Source organism: Sturnira hondurensis, unplaced genomic scaffold, assembly GCF_014824575.4.
Source record: "Sturnira hondurensis isolate 20B ecotype Veracruz unplaced genomic scaffold, ASM1482457v3 Scaffold0016462, whole genome shotgun sequence".
In the NCBI taxonomy this organism is placed as follows: Eukaryota; Metazoa; Chordata; class Mammalia; order Chiroptera; family Phyllostomidae; genus Sturnira; species Sturnira hondurensis.
In genome coordinates this window covers 13,307,140-13,322,311 of record NW_028089093.1, presented here as the reverse complement: position 1 = coordinate 13,322,311, position 15,172 = coordinate 13,307,140, and positions in this window count along the sequence as shown.

Below are 15,172 nucleotides of genomic sequence, written 5' to 3'. Positions count from 1 at the left end.
ATTGCAACTTTTTACAATGAAGTTCTTTAATATATCCTATGATTTATAGGGGTAATTTAGGATCCTTAATTGTATTAAGGAACTATTCCATTATTCTCTAACAACAAAGGAAACTGGTGCTAGAAGCAATAAAGGTCATTATTTTATTTTTACCACATTTCCTATTGCTACATCATTTACATACTGCTATGGTCTTTATGGCAATGTTCAAAGACATGTGTGAACTTACTCAATGAAGTACACTTCTCCCTTCTCTGTATAGGCCATTTCCCAGTTATCAGGCAATGGGTCTGTTTCCTCATTCTCTTCAGGTTTCGTGGGTTTTGCATCATCCATCTGCTCCTTCAGCTCCTCAGACTGACTGTACACTGGTGCAGGATAAGGCTGGGAGGGTGTCTCCCCTGAGGCACCTGCACTCTTGTCTTCATGTTCACTGGCTTCTACAAGAGAACAATGACATGTTGTTTGTCAGTCAAGCTATAGCAACTTCTAAATGGTTTGCATTTTGATGTGCTGCATCAAAAAAATAAGCTCTCTGAAGGCTAATAAGAAGAGCATAATTGCAAAGAGCTCTGGAAATTATCATGGCTTATTTGAGTTCCCCTTTCACCCGTTAATCCTGGCTATACTTCAACTATTTGTTGTTGATTACTAAATCAGAGGACCGTCATTTCACAGCACAGATGTGGTAGGCAAAGTAATGATGCTCTAAGAATGTCCATGTCCTACTCTCCGGACCATGTGACTATTACCTTACATGGCAAAGGAGGATTTGTAGACCTGATTAAATTCAGGTTTTAGTTTGAGATTGGGAGAGTAATAATTCAAGTAAGTTCAATGTAATCACAAGGATTTTTTTAAAGTGTAAGAGGAAAGCAGAAGAGGGAGAGATTTGAGTAGTAAAGTGTGACAAATAAATGCACTGTTGCAGGCTTTGGAAATAGAAGGGGGCCAACTACAAGAAATGTGGGTGCCCTCAGAAGCTGGCAAGACAAGAGAACAAATTTTCCACAAGAGCCTCCAGAAAGGAATGCGGTCCTATTTACCCCTTGATTTTAGCCCAATAAGACCCAGGTCAGACTTCTAACTTACAGACATGTAGGATGATAAATTTGCATTGTTCCAAGTAATTAACTTTGTGATAATTTATTACAGCAACAATAGAAAACTAATATAAGAGAGCTAAAACTAACAGATATACATTACTTAAGAGAAATAATAGCAGGATTGGAGGACAGACCCAAGAGTCCCAACATGTAAATAGTACAAACTCCAGAATGAACACATAGGGAAGAAATAATAACAATAAAAAATGAAATAAAATGTAGCTAAAATGAAGGAACACTTCAGTCTACAGATTGAAATGGTTCACTGAACCTGAGGACAGATTATTGAAGTACGTAGACAAATAAACACACATCAGTGAAATTTCTGAACTCTACTGTTAAAAAAAAGAAACAGTAGCAGTTTCTACACTGAAGAACATGATTACTTACAAAGAAAAGAGGAACACAAGAGCTTTGGTCCTTTCATCTGTGACACAATAAGCTCAAAGATGATAAGGTAACATCTGTAGTAACACTAGAAAAAAATTCAACAACCCAATAACTTAACTCTACCCAAATATTATTCATCTGTCCAAGAAAATGAGAGTCACTTTTATTCTTTTTTATTTTAAAATTTTATTTATTGACTTTAGAGAGAGGAAGGAAGAATGAGATGGGGGGGAGGGGAACATGAGGAGGTTTCTTGTTCCACTTATTCATTCATTCATTGGTTGCTTCTTGTATGTGTCCTGACTGGGGATTAAACCTACAGCTTTGGCATACCAGGACAATGCTCCAACCAACTGAGCTACCTGGTACCCAGCCAGGGCAAGAAAGTCACTTTTAAATATGCAAAAGTTCTGATGCGCATACTGCTCACATATTCTATATTAGGACAACATTTGAGGAATTATTCTAACCATATCATGATGATGAATCAGAATATAGATCTCAAAATGGGGAGAGAAATGGAAAATATAAAAATTAAGAAGAAATAGATGCTATAACTAGACTTAAGTGTAAATGGAGGATGACCCCATTTCTGGAAATTTGTAATGTGTGCTAAAGATAGATTTTTGAAAAATATTATGTGAAAAACCTATCACCAGTATGTGTTTTAAACCATATATTGGGACAGTTCAGGGTCTACAGCATGGAGGAAATATAGAGATATAAAGACTTTATAAAGAGCTTAATAGGAGGCACACCAGAGAGTGGGTAAAGAAGATAATTATAAGGACTATTTATTCATGGATGGGAAAATATTTTCATCAAGGTATAGACGCCATTGTGTAAAGAGGATATTCTCTCTCTGAGCCACCCAGGTTTACTTCCTTCCCACTTAGCTTTTCTGTCATTAAAGACAGACCATGAGTCTTATTTGTCAGGGAAGGGTACAGCAGGTACCATCTAGGGCAAAAACATTCTTGGGGTAAATAAGAAGAAAACTATAATGTAGAGAAAGTTCCTGCCAGGTAGGATGGTGGCTGGGACAGAGAAAGTCAAAGAAGAAATGTTTAGATTTAAGAAACTATCTGTTTCATCCAGGGATTCACCACCAGCATCTCTAGATGCTAGTCTGGGGTGTGATGTGGTGGGGATAAGAACAGGGAAACCACAGAAAAGGTCAGGGGAGCCAAAAGCAGAGGGGGCCTGTGAACACCATAAGTTTAGAACTTTAAGAGGAATGTTTTCTGCAGAGTGACTTCAAATGTCCACTGGGGTGTCAGAGGAGAAAAATGATGGAGTGAAAACATTTGGCAAATACTACTCCCAAGACTTCCTTGTGGTATGGATGCCATTCAGAATTCCAAGTACCCTCCAGTGAGAAACTGGGAAAGTGGCTAAGAGCATGGAACCAACTGGCCTGCAGTGAGGGTCACTATGGCTTCCTCACAGCAGAAGTGTGGTGAGAACAGCCCAACCAGAAAATGGAAGGAGAACACTACTGACATATAATGTCAGTGTGAAGATAAGACAGCCATCTTGGAAACAGAAAATTCTGCAATCATTTTCCCAAATGATTATGTTCCCACATAATCAACAGTCATTAACATCAAAAGATATATATACACACACACACACACACACACACACATATACATACATATATATACACACACACACATATATATACACACTTTAATTCCATGATCCCACTTTGAGCATATATCCTCCAGAAATAAAGATGGTGTTGCATAAGCATACCTATATAACAATATTTATCACAGCATTGTTTATAGTAGTAAAGGCCTGAAAATGATTTGAATGCTTATCAATGAGAATGTGATTAAACTCTGGCTATCATTGCCATGAGAAACTACATAGTGTAAAAATAATAAATTAGATCTGTAAAAATAATGAATTAGATCTGTATCTATTGACCTGGAAAATTATTACTATTCAAAGAGCAATCCCAGTTGTAGGGTAATATATATTGTTAAGCCTATTTTTTTAGAAATAAGCAAACATCAATCTAGATACAGTAATATAATTTTGCATTTAATTATATAAGCATGAAAACTAGATGAATATACAACAAATTGTCAACTTTGATTACTAAATACAGTAAATTCAAATGGGGGCAGGAAAAGTTCTCTTTGCATATCTTTGTATTTATTAGCTATTATTTTTATAATTTCAAAAATTAGTAAAGCTAATTTAAAATGAGTAAATTAAAGTATAATATCCTCTTTGTTTCAATAGATTACTTGGATCAATTTTCTGCATATGTATTGATCTCAGAGCAATATTAAAGTTATCTTTATGAAATAGAAAACTCAAGAAGACTTTTATAACAGTGAGGTGGAAACACTTTACTGTGGACAAAGCTTGTAAATAGTCCAGCAAAACAAGGATGTAAAGTCTTTTGAAATTAATAGCATGGAGTTCACTGGTGGTACTAGCTACCAGTTATGGAGTAGTTATTTAGGAGTGGAGGGTGGGAAAGCCAGTTTGTAATATAATCTTTCATTGTTCTGCCCTTAAAGTGAAGAATTTATTAAAAGAATATGGCCTTAGTAATGTCATCTCCTAGTTGATTCTTCATACAGGTTGACTTTTGCAAATTGTGTAGAAAAAAGCAGCAAGAGAAGGTACAATTACTTTCTTTAGATTGTGTTAGCTATACCTTATTAGAGCATGTAATTATGAATAAATGAAACATACCATTCTCAGGTATTTTCAAGTGTCATATTGCATTTGAAAGTTAAAATGTAAGGTCATGCTCTGAATATATTCAGTTATTGAATATTCACTTAGTCAATGCTTGTTAACCACTCAATTGGTGTCAGGCACTGAGGACGGAAGACTGAACAAGAGAGGCACAATCTGTGCACCCATGGAACTCAAAATATGCCAAGATGTGTAGTTTTTAGAGTGTAATCAGTGCTAGCAAAGGGACAGATGAGATTTTATGCATGTGTGTTCATCTCACCTCATTTAAAGAGTTAAGAAAAGCCTTTTTTCAATGTGTTATGAAATGGGAAATTTGAAAAAGAAGTCAAGAGACTCCTCTGAGAAGAAGATAAGGGGGAAGAATAAAGGAGTGGACTAGGCAAAGTCTTGGGAGGCATTCTGAGAATCTGGGACTGTATCTTGACAGTGACGAGAAGGTACTGATGTGTCTTAAGTAAGGGAATGACACAATTAGATTTTCATTCTGCACAAAGATCATAAGTACAAATATTCTGGGCATTTGAAAGTGACAAGATTAGATATTTAAAAGCCAGTGGGGAGTTATTTTTATGTTCCAGACAAGAGATGGTAGTGTTGTGGGCATAGAAAGAAGTGGACTGAAAAAATGTATAGAGCGTAGACTTGTTATGATTTTCAAAAATAATGGACAGATAAGAAAAAATGAGAAGTTGTGGTAAACACAGTTAGTGGCAAAGCTATTGACTGAGACAGGAAATGTGCCCTGTGGAGAGTGGGGGTTACTGGGTACAGCTTTGGGCACACTGAGATAGAAGTGTGTGCCAGATTCACAATGGAGATGTCATGTCAGAGAGTTCTTGGCTGGAGAGAACCAACTTGAAAGGCAGCAGCATATGGCTACCTTGTGTTATAATATAAACTGTAGGAGGGAATGAAATTGCTTAGAGAGATAATGCAGCATGGGGAGATGAAAATCTATAGAACACTGCATGAGAAGATCTAACCTTTGGTAGTCATTGAGAGAAGGACCGGGAAAGAGCAGCCAGGGAAGTAACAGGAAAACCAGTTGGTCCTCCTGCCATTGAAGACAAACAGAAGGCAACCAGGAGGAAACACTTCACTGTGGGTAAAGCTTCTAAACAGTCCAACAAGATAAAAATATAAAATCTTTTGAAATTAATGACATGGAGCTCACTGGTGACATTAGCTACAACTTACACAGTAGTTATAATGGACTGGTGGGTGGGGAAGCCAGGTTGGAATGGATTAAAGAATGAATGAAAAGGTCCTGGCCAGTATTGCTCAGTAGGTTGGAGCACTGTCCAGTAGACTGAAAGGTCATGGGTTCAATTCCCAGTCAGGGCAACATACCCAGGTTTTGGGTTCGATCCCCAATTGGGGTGTGTAAAAGAAGGCAACTAAATGATGTTTTTCTCTCTTATATCAATGTTTCTTTCTCACTCTCTCTCTCTCTCTTTCTCTCTCCCTCTCCCTCCTTCTTTCTCTAAAAGCAATGAAAAATGTTCTCAAGTGAGGATAAAAAAAAGAGAATGAAAAGAATATATAGAATATACTGACAAACAATGCATTCAAGAAGCTTAGTTATGAACAAATAAACTTTTTTCTCCAACTATATAGCACTATTATATTTTCAAGAGAAATGGAAGATAAGTCTTGAGGGAAAAATTGAGCCTTTGGAGGTATCTAATTATATTTATTTAAATGCCAGATATATTCAGCCAACTTCTTCCTGTTTATCTAACTCATTTGTTTATTCATTCATTCCTTTATTCTAATTTAGTTCATCAGTCATTACATCATCAAACATTAATTTAATATGTACAATGTGCAAGACACTGGACAAGAGCTAATGAGGGGGAAAAAGAACTTTTTATCAGGTTATTGTGAATTGCTTTGAAAGGGAAATAATAAGTGGCTTCTGCCTTTTCTGTCTTAACAAAATAGGAGAAAAAATTAATAAGGCAAATGGAGAACCATAACATTCCTACATTTACTATTTATAGTGGCTAATCTAGAAATGTAGCTTATGGTGAGAAGTCAAGGGCTTGTGGTATAACTCAAACCAGTGTACTCACAGGCAGTTCTGAAGCAGAACAGGCTTCCCAGGCAGGGGCAGAGCCTATTCCCAGAAAAGCCATGTTACCTGACACCACACACGGATAGCCTCCCCCATCACTAACATCCCCCAACCAGAATGGAACATTGTTACAACCAATGAACCCACATTGACAATTCATTGTCACCCGAAGTCCATAGTTTACATTAGGCTTCACTCTTGGTGATGTTCATTTTTATGGGTTTGGATAATGTATAATGACAAGTATCTAAGATAGTATCACATAGGGTGGTCCACTGCCCTAAAAGTCCTCTGGGCTCTGCCTATTCATCCCTCTCTCCCTCTAACTCCTCGCAACCACTGATGTTTTCACTGTCTCCATACTTTTGACTTTTCCGAATGTCACGTAATATAAAGCCTTTTCAGGTGGGCTTCTTTTGCTTAGTGATATGCATTTAAGTTTACTTGATGTCTTTCAATGGCTTTATGACTCATTTCTAAATTTTAGTACTGAATAATATTCCATTGTCTGTATTCCATTGTACCACTAGAGCAGATTGTTGGTAATCAAGGAGGAAAAGGGACAGATCTTATGTGCCCAGCAGAAGTGCATGTGTAGCCACTCTTGACAGCACTTTCTCCTCCCAGGAAGCTCAGCTTAGAAATATGTGCTGTGTGCCCTCGTGCAAGTCTTGTACCTGATGGACCTGTGGTTTGAGAAACCCTAAACTACTTAAATTCTGACTCAGTGGAAGAAGCCAAATAACCCATGCATCTGATTTTACTTTTATAGTAGTACAAAGCTATTTTTTCCTTTTCTTAGAGCATTTATTTTAGAAAGCTCATCATTGCAAATTCTTTGTCTCGTTGACACGTATATAAATCTTTAAGAAGCTAAATTAAAGCCCTGGCCAGGTGGCTCGGTTGACTGGAATATCTTCTCTCTCTCTCTTTTTAAAAAATCTTTATTGTATATTTTTCCATTACCATTTAGTCCCCTTATACCTCCTTCCCTCCAGCAATCACCACACTCTTGTCCATGTCCAAGAAACTTTCTCCTTTTCACTCAATTTCTGAGTTAAGAATTGATCATGTAGAATTGTCATTTTTGACTTCCAAGTGAAATTTTTCAACACAGTTTTATTGCTAAATGAAAACACATTTTTCTGTATATATAAATGTAATTTTCCCCAAGATGCTTGGTGCCGAAGGGAACAGATTATTAAACACTGGTGTTTTCTGAGCAGTGCATTTTGCATTCTAGGTTTTTTAGTTGGCTTGCAAACCAGAGTGATTTTTTTCTTCACTTACAATAGAAAGAATACATACTTCAAGAGAAAAGTAACCTCCTTTTAAAGAGTGGCAATGGTGAAAAAATTTTCTCTTTGACCAGGACTCTTGAATTTCCTAGAAATTTTACGGAAACATTGAGACAAATAGACACCAATAATATAAAGTCTTATAAACAGTGACCTATAAAAGCATATTTATGTATACTTTTGCTGTTGTGATGAATTAAAAAATATGTTTTTCATCTTTCCTAACCTAGTGGCTTTGTTGGATGCAGCAAATGATTTTCTTCTTCTCATAAGAAAGTCAAAAGAGCTCAAAGATCCTGAAAGAACACAGGGACTGAAAGCCACTTAACTAGTAGAGAGTTAAATGTATGCATTTTTGCACTGAGTCCAGTTCACATAAATTCTATAGCTGTGGTCCAGTCTAAGGTTTCCATAGTACAACAATATATATTGTAGCCATTTCATTTGCTTACACGCCCACTGCCTTTTGGATGGAAATCTAAGGATAAATCAGAATGCCATGGTTTTGAATGTCCTTACAGGGTTTCATTAAAGAATAATCAGAAACTGAGATAAAACCATTTACAAAAAAGAATGCCTATTTTATACCTTATCCATGTTTTCATTTGATGTGGTTGAGGCATACAGTTGATATTTAGCTTTCTGTAATTCCCATACTTCAAAATGAAAGGGAATAATGTTTTTAAGCCACAGAGGAAGATTTTCAGCCGTCATAACTTTTACATTTCTAAAATTTGTTTTAGCTTGTGAGAGAACTCTATGATTTCTATTTCTAGTGACTATATGATAAATTTTAATAAATCTAATAGACTTTTATCTGGTTTTTATATTATTTCTTTGTAAATAAACATGGCTAGAGAACATTTCAGAGGAAAAGATTGAGGAACATATTTGTAGTTGATAAAGAAAAGGAATATAAATAACCTGAAATTAAAAAAAAATTCTTTTTCTTTTTGTTGAACAATTCTCAGATAGCAGCAAACATGCTCCACAAGAAACAGAACATAATTGCTGAGGCTAGGGTCAGACTACCTGGGTTAAATCTGTCCCGCCCAGTGCGATACTGAGCAAGCTATTTAATTGCTTTGTGCATTCTGCAATTTACTTTACTGTATGATGGGGAATAATAATATTATCTAACTATAGGAATTTGACATGACATGAATATATATTGCTCAGAACAGTAAACTACTAAAACACCGTATATGTTTAGTAAATGTTATATATTATTATCAGTGAGCTCTACTACTTAGAACACTAAAAACAATTGCATAGTTAAATCAGTCAAGCAACATAAATGGTTTCTTCCTACCGACACAAGAGTGGTCAACTTTATATGATTTTTAAGATATTAGGCATTCTCAAAAAAATGTAATTGCTTAAAAACACACAAAGCTAACATTTTCTCTTTACTAAGTGTTTGCATAAGTTGAGTTATTCTTCTTTAATTGAGACATGCTGTGAAATTAAGTGATGTAAAGGAGGAAAAATAATCCTCAGAAGCCACACATTTTTCCAAGTTCTGCATTATTGCTTATGGAGTTATGCATTTGATTTTGTTGGGCTCCAGGAGCTGCTCCTGAGCTATAAACTTGGTGTCGCCTATAAACTTGGCACCTTTGAAGGTGCTGATTCAAAGCAGAATCTGAGATGAATCTCCCCAATTTTATTTCCCTGGGGCAAGCTTCACTTTCAAGTCTGCTTACAACAGATTGCTCAATACTTTCACTACATGGTAGTGGAAGTGGTATCTCTTGAAAGATGCTGCTCCCTGCCTCCCTGCTTCCTTGCAAGAAAGAAGTATGTTAGTATTATTAAAAAGTATGTTAGTTGACTGACCCAAGGTCTTATCTGAATGGTGGGGGTGGAGGGGTGGTTGGGCTGTCAGAGCATGCTGTTCGATTCACTGCTGAAAACAGAAATTCTTATCATCTGAACCATAGGCTTCTGTTAAATGAACACCTCAGGGTTGATTCTTGAACAAGAGAAAAATATCATTATAACTGATTTTTTATTATGGCTGTACTATTGACTATATCCTGTAAGAAGAAGTGAGGAAATTCTGGCTTCAGAAAAAAACAGTCATGTTGTGGCCCCCTGCATTCTCTGTACCCAGTTCCTTGAAAGTAGCCAAGATTGTAGCCTATTGCTCAAAGTTATCAATTTTCCTTACTTTTCCTAAACCGTCTAAAATGGGGAGAGAAATTATAATATGAGTGCTAAAATATTTGGACATTGAATTATTAGTGAATTTTTGCTCATCATTTAAAAATAATTACTTTTTCTGATGTAGTAAAACATGCAAATGGACCAAATTCAAAAGTACGGAGGAAATAAGTGCAAAATGGAATTCCCTCCTGTTCCTACTCCCAGTGGTCCAGCAATGCATTTCGCAAAGATGATTATTTTTTTTTCAGTTCCTTCAGAGGTATTTCTATGTACATTGATTACTTTTAGTTGATATTTTCTGACTCCTTAGCTCTCTTAAAGTGTTTCTAAATTCTAAAAAAGTGCATTATAGTCCCAGCTGGTGTAGTTCAGTGGATTGCGTACCAGCCTGGGAACCAAAAGGTCGCTGGTTTGATTCCTGGTCAGGGCAAGTGTGTGGTTGTGGGCCAGGTTCCTAGTAGGGGGTGTGAGAGAGGCAGCCACACACTGACATTTCTCCCCTTCTCTTTCTCCCTCCCTTCCAGTCTGTAAAAATAAATAAAAAATTAAAATAAAAAAATTAAAAATGCATTACAAATTTTTACATGTTATAGAGATTAAAAAGGGTTAGCTCTTAAACACAATGGCAATGAAAATAATATATATATTTCTGAAATGTTAACAAATACTTCCTTTTATTATTTGAGGTCATGAAAAAAACACAAGTCCAGAATAAAATATCATAATTAGGGAAAGTTAGGGTAATAAATTTTGAGATGACACATTAATTAAGGAAGCAGAATTTAATTCCTAATACTGTAAAGACATTACTTTTTATCTGTGATATTTGTAACCAAGTTGGATCTTATCTATTGACAAGGGTAGTTAGGAAAATGTGAATTGCTAAAAAACAATATTTAGTACCTCATTATTATTTTTATCTTTACTTAAAAATTAGTTATAAAAGTTTTGAAACACTAAAAGAATGATATGGAAAATTATAAAAACAGAAAATTCAAGATCTATGACTGGAAGAGGAAAACCCCCCACCCCCAATATATAAGTTACTAAATAGGAAAGAATCACTAGAATAATTAGTAGAGAGATTTATTTCCCATTAACAGGGAAGAAGAGCTGTCTTAATTATATTTTCTTCTTTTGGTAATATTTAACTTTTAAAATATTTCAATAAAAGTAGGCTGGGATAGGACAATAAAATAAATCCTCACAGCTTTGAAACTGTATATGCTGTATGTTTTTTATAATGTAATGAATTCTGAAGATATTTATCATTGAGAAACAGGTTCCCCAAATCTTCAACTAACTCTTGGGAGAAAGAAACTGAATCAGTATTGAACATACTCTAAGAGCAAAGCAAGACATCAAATGAAATACAGGGTATGTATGTATGGTATTTTTTAAGTTTTTCTTTCAAAATTCTGAAAAAAAATGAAAAGACTAGTACTATATGAAACATAAATCACCTTCCAAGAAACATCAAAGGAGCTGAAGAGAAAAGGAAGAAGTCATTTAAAAATCTTGATCTTGATAACTCAAAGGTTATTCTTTGCGGCCAAATTGGAGTCTAGGTATTTTTTTATGAGAACAAGAAGTCAGTTAGGAGGAAAAAGATAAGGGTGCGATTCCCAACAATGGAGCTAAGTGAAAGGAATGAGTAAGCAGATAGACTTTATCAAGAGACCTTACCCCTTCAGAGATAAAGAGTGACTAGAAATAACTAGAGCAATCTGAGATTTCACACCAAAATTACAGTCACTTCTATGAAGATAAATGTGAGGTAAGAAGATAGAACACTGGGTGAAAATCAGAACTAAAGAGAATGGATGAGTATAATTAGAAATAAGCTCAGACTCAACTTGTCCACAGATTTTCTGCAAGTGCTGCTCGAACCTGAATGCTTTTTTCCCCTTTCCATTTGCATGAAATAAACTTTTCTATCATTTATTTTTGGTCTGTGTGTATCTTTCATTCTGAGGAGGCAGCATATACATGGGTCTTGTTTTCTTATTTATTCAGCTACCCTGAATGAATAAAGTGTCTTTTGATTGCAACATGTAAGCCATTTACATTTAAAGTGATAACTGATAAATACATATTTATTGCCATTTTGTTTTTTTAAGCATTTTCTTCTATTTTTTTTCTTCTTCTTAAAGCAAGCCCTTTAACATAAACTCCTTTAGCCTTTTCTCTTCTGGGAAGTTCCCTATTTCTCCTTCAATTTTAAATAATAACTTTGCTGTGTAAAGTAGCCTTGGTGGTAAATTCTTGCTTCTCATCACCGTGTTATATTTCATGCCAGTCTCTGCTGGCCTTAAATGTTTCTGTTTAGAAATCAGATGACAGTCTCATGAGAGCTCCCTTGTAGTTAACTAACTTCTCTTCTCTTGCAAACTTTAATATTTTCTCCTCATCTTTAAGCTTTGCCATTATAATTATGATGTGTCTCAGTGTGGACCTCTTTGGGTTCATCTTGTTTGGGATTCTCTGCACTTCCAAAACTTGTGTGTCTTTTTCCTTCATCAGGTTAGCAAAGTTTTTGGTCACTAGTTCTTCAAATAGGTTCTTTATCCCTCACTCTCTTTTTCTAATATTCTCATGATGTGGATGTTGTTACATTTCATGTTGTCCCAAAAGTTTCTTAAACTCTCCTCATTTAAAAAAAATTAAATTTTTGCTACTCTGCTTGGGTGTTTTTTTCTACCTTGCCTTCCAAATTGCTGATTTGATGATCTGCTTCATCTAAGCTACTGTTTATTCCTTCCAGTGTATTACATATTTCAGATATTATATTTTTTATCTCTGACTAGTCCTTTTTTCATGCTATTGAGTATCCTTATAATTATTAGCTTAAACTCTATATCTCATAAATGCTTGCCTCCAATTCCTTTAGATCTTCTTTTGAAGAATTCTTTTGTTCTTTCATTTGGGGCCTATTTCTTTGTCTTTTCATTTTGACGTCCTTTTTGTGTTTGTTTCTATGTATTAGGTATATCTGAAAAAACTCTGGTGCAGGCCTGTTTCAGAAGTTGTTACTGGCCCTGGGCAACCCAATTGGACCTATCAGAGACCCACCCCGCAGAGAGCTTGTGGCTCTCTCTGCTAGGCCTGGGTTCATGCAGAAAGGAAAAAGCTGTGCAACATAACTGGCTTTTATCAGCATTGGCCTGAGGAGGGCCAGCTAAAGTCTTAAAGCTTCCAAAGACTCACCTTTACCTGCCTGCTTTCCACTAGGCTTATTCAGTGAATGTACCTCCAACTATATTCCCAAGCAGCCTGGTTTAAGCTCCACAGGTGGGGGTTCAGGGAGATTCCTGCAGGAGGGGCTGTTGTTTCACCCCAGGCTGATGCCATACAGGAGGGAGTGCTCTGCCTGAGAAGGACGGACAGCTTCTACAGTATGGGGGATGACTCAGGATCCTGGTGGCTAATCCTTCAGCTCTTTCCCCAGAGCCACCAACCCCAGACTCTCCTCATGTGGCTCTAGTCTGTGCTGCCCTCTCTCTGCTGGGGCCCAGAGTTAAGTGGCTGCAAAAGAAATTTTTTGTGTTGGCCCTCTAAGAGGCTTTCTGTATCTTTAGCCATCTCTCCCTGGTGGACAGAAACCCCACTGCTTTTCATTGCCACATGTTATTTGGATTCCTTCTCTGGTTCTGGAGTTCTAGGCTGGAGAGCCCAGCATGGGGTTTAGACTTCACCCTTCTCAGGGGGAATCCCTTGCTGCTGAAATATCCCTCTAGAACTTCCCAGCAATTCCACTACTGGGAATTTATTTGAAAAAAAAAACTGAAACACTAATTTAAAAGAATATAAGCATCACTATGTTCATTGCAGTGATGTTTAAAATTGCCAAAATTTGGAAGTAGCCCAAATGTCCATCAGTGGATTGTAGGTAAAACAAGTATGGTACATTTATACTATGGAATACAATCAGCTATAATAAAGGAGAGTTTACTCTTTGCAACAACATAGATGGACCTGGAGAACACTGTACTAAGTGAAATCTAATGAACAAACTGAACCAAAAAGCAAGACAGAGACAAACTTAGAGAACAGGCTGACAGCTTGGGGGGGGGGGGTGGTTGGAGGGTAGAGGGATAGAGCAAAAATGAAAAAGGACTCATGGACATGAACAACACTCTGGTGCCTGCGGGGGTGAGGTGGGTGAGTGGGGTGGAATAAGGTGTAAGTTGGATAAATGGTAATGGAAAAATAAACAAAAATACAAACCCTGAATGTTACTCTGGTGGTTCTTGCTTGTTCTGCATTCCTTATTCACGTATCAAATCTCTCTTTCACATATCATATGAATCCTCAGAAAAGCTTGAGTGCACAACCACAAAAATGCTGAATTAGTTCTGAGGACTGGAAGAAGGTCAAATAATGCATAGCTTTCTGTTCAATTGCAAAGTGAGTATGCCTTGATTTAAAGTGACATCCTTGAAACTAGTAATGATTTCATTTTCCCCCAATGGCGTAGTTATATTTACTACAATAGTTCATAACCATAAACTCTAACATGATTACCTTGTAACTTTATAATTACACCTAGATAAGAAGAACATTTTGAATTAGGACAGTTTTAACTTTCAAATAATTCTTTTATAAAATGATAGAATGCCCCCTTCATTTAAAAATGGAATATCTGATTTACAATAGCCCAGAAATTTGCCTCTTCAATGGAGAGATAAAACCTAGTACTGTGTTTGGGAATAAGATCAGAAAACTAAGCCTCCTCAAAAAATATATAAATCTGAGTGGATACGCACATCGCAGTCTCTGTGAACCCACACAAAAATGAGCAGGGGGTAAGCGTTGGGGTGGCTTCAGAGTGGGCCATTATTCGCAGGAAAACAGCGAGATTCACTACGGAGGACATAATTCTTTTGACAGTGACAGGACCTCATTCACAGAAACAGGACTGATGGTGCATGCACGGTCAGCGTGCCAAGCAGCGCAGGACCTGGGGGCAGGTCCCTAATGGTGAACTGAGATCATTGCTGAGGACACTTGGTGATCACATAAGGGACACTCTGTTTGCTCTCTGGGAGAAGCAGTTCATTTGCACTAATTGCAGGCTTGGGGGCCTGGAGAAGGCAGCTCTGTGTACGCATACTGTATTCCCTTTGTTGCTGAAGGTAGCTCTCACGGGCCCCGTTCCTCCTGGCATTGTGTGTGTGTATTAACAGAGAGATTTAGCTGCTTTAAAATATATGTGCACTTCTACTTCTTTGTCCTAGGCTTACTAATAGCTGGTGACGGGAAGCTACCATATAATAGTGAATTACTTTCCGGAAAAGTTTAGCAGATAATTCATGAAATAAAAGAAATCCAAGAAAGCTTAACCCAGTTACTTCAGTTTACAGGATTTGCTTTCCTTCAGAAAAGTTTGATCTTTAAAAAGAAAT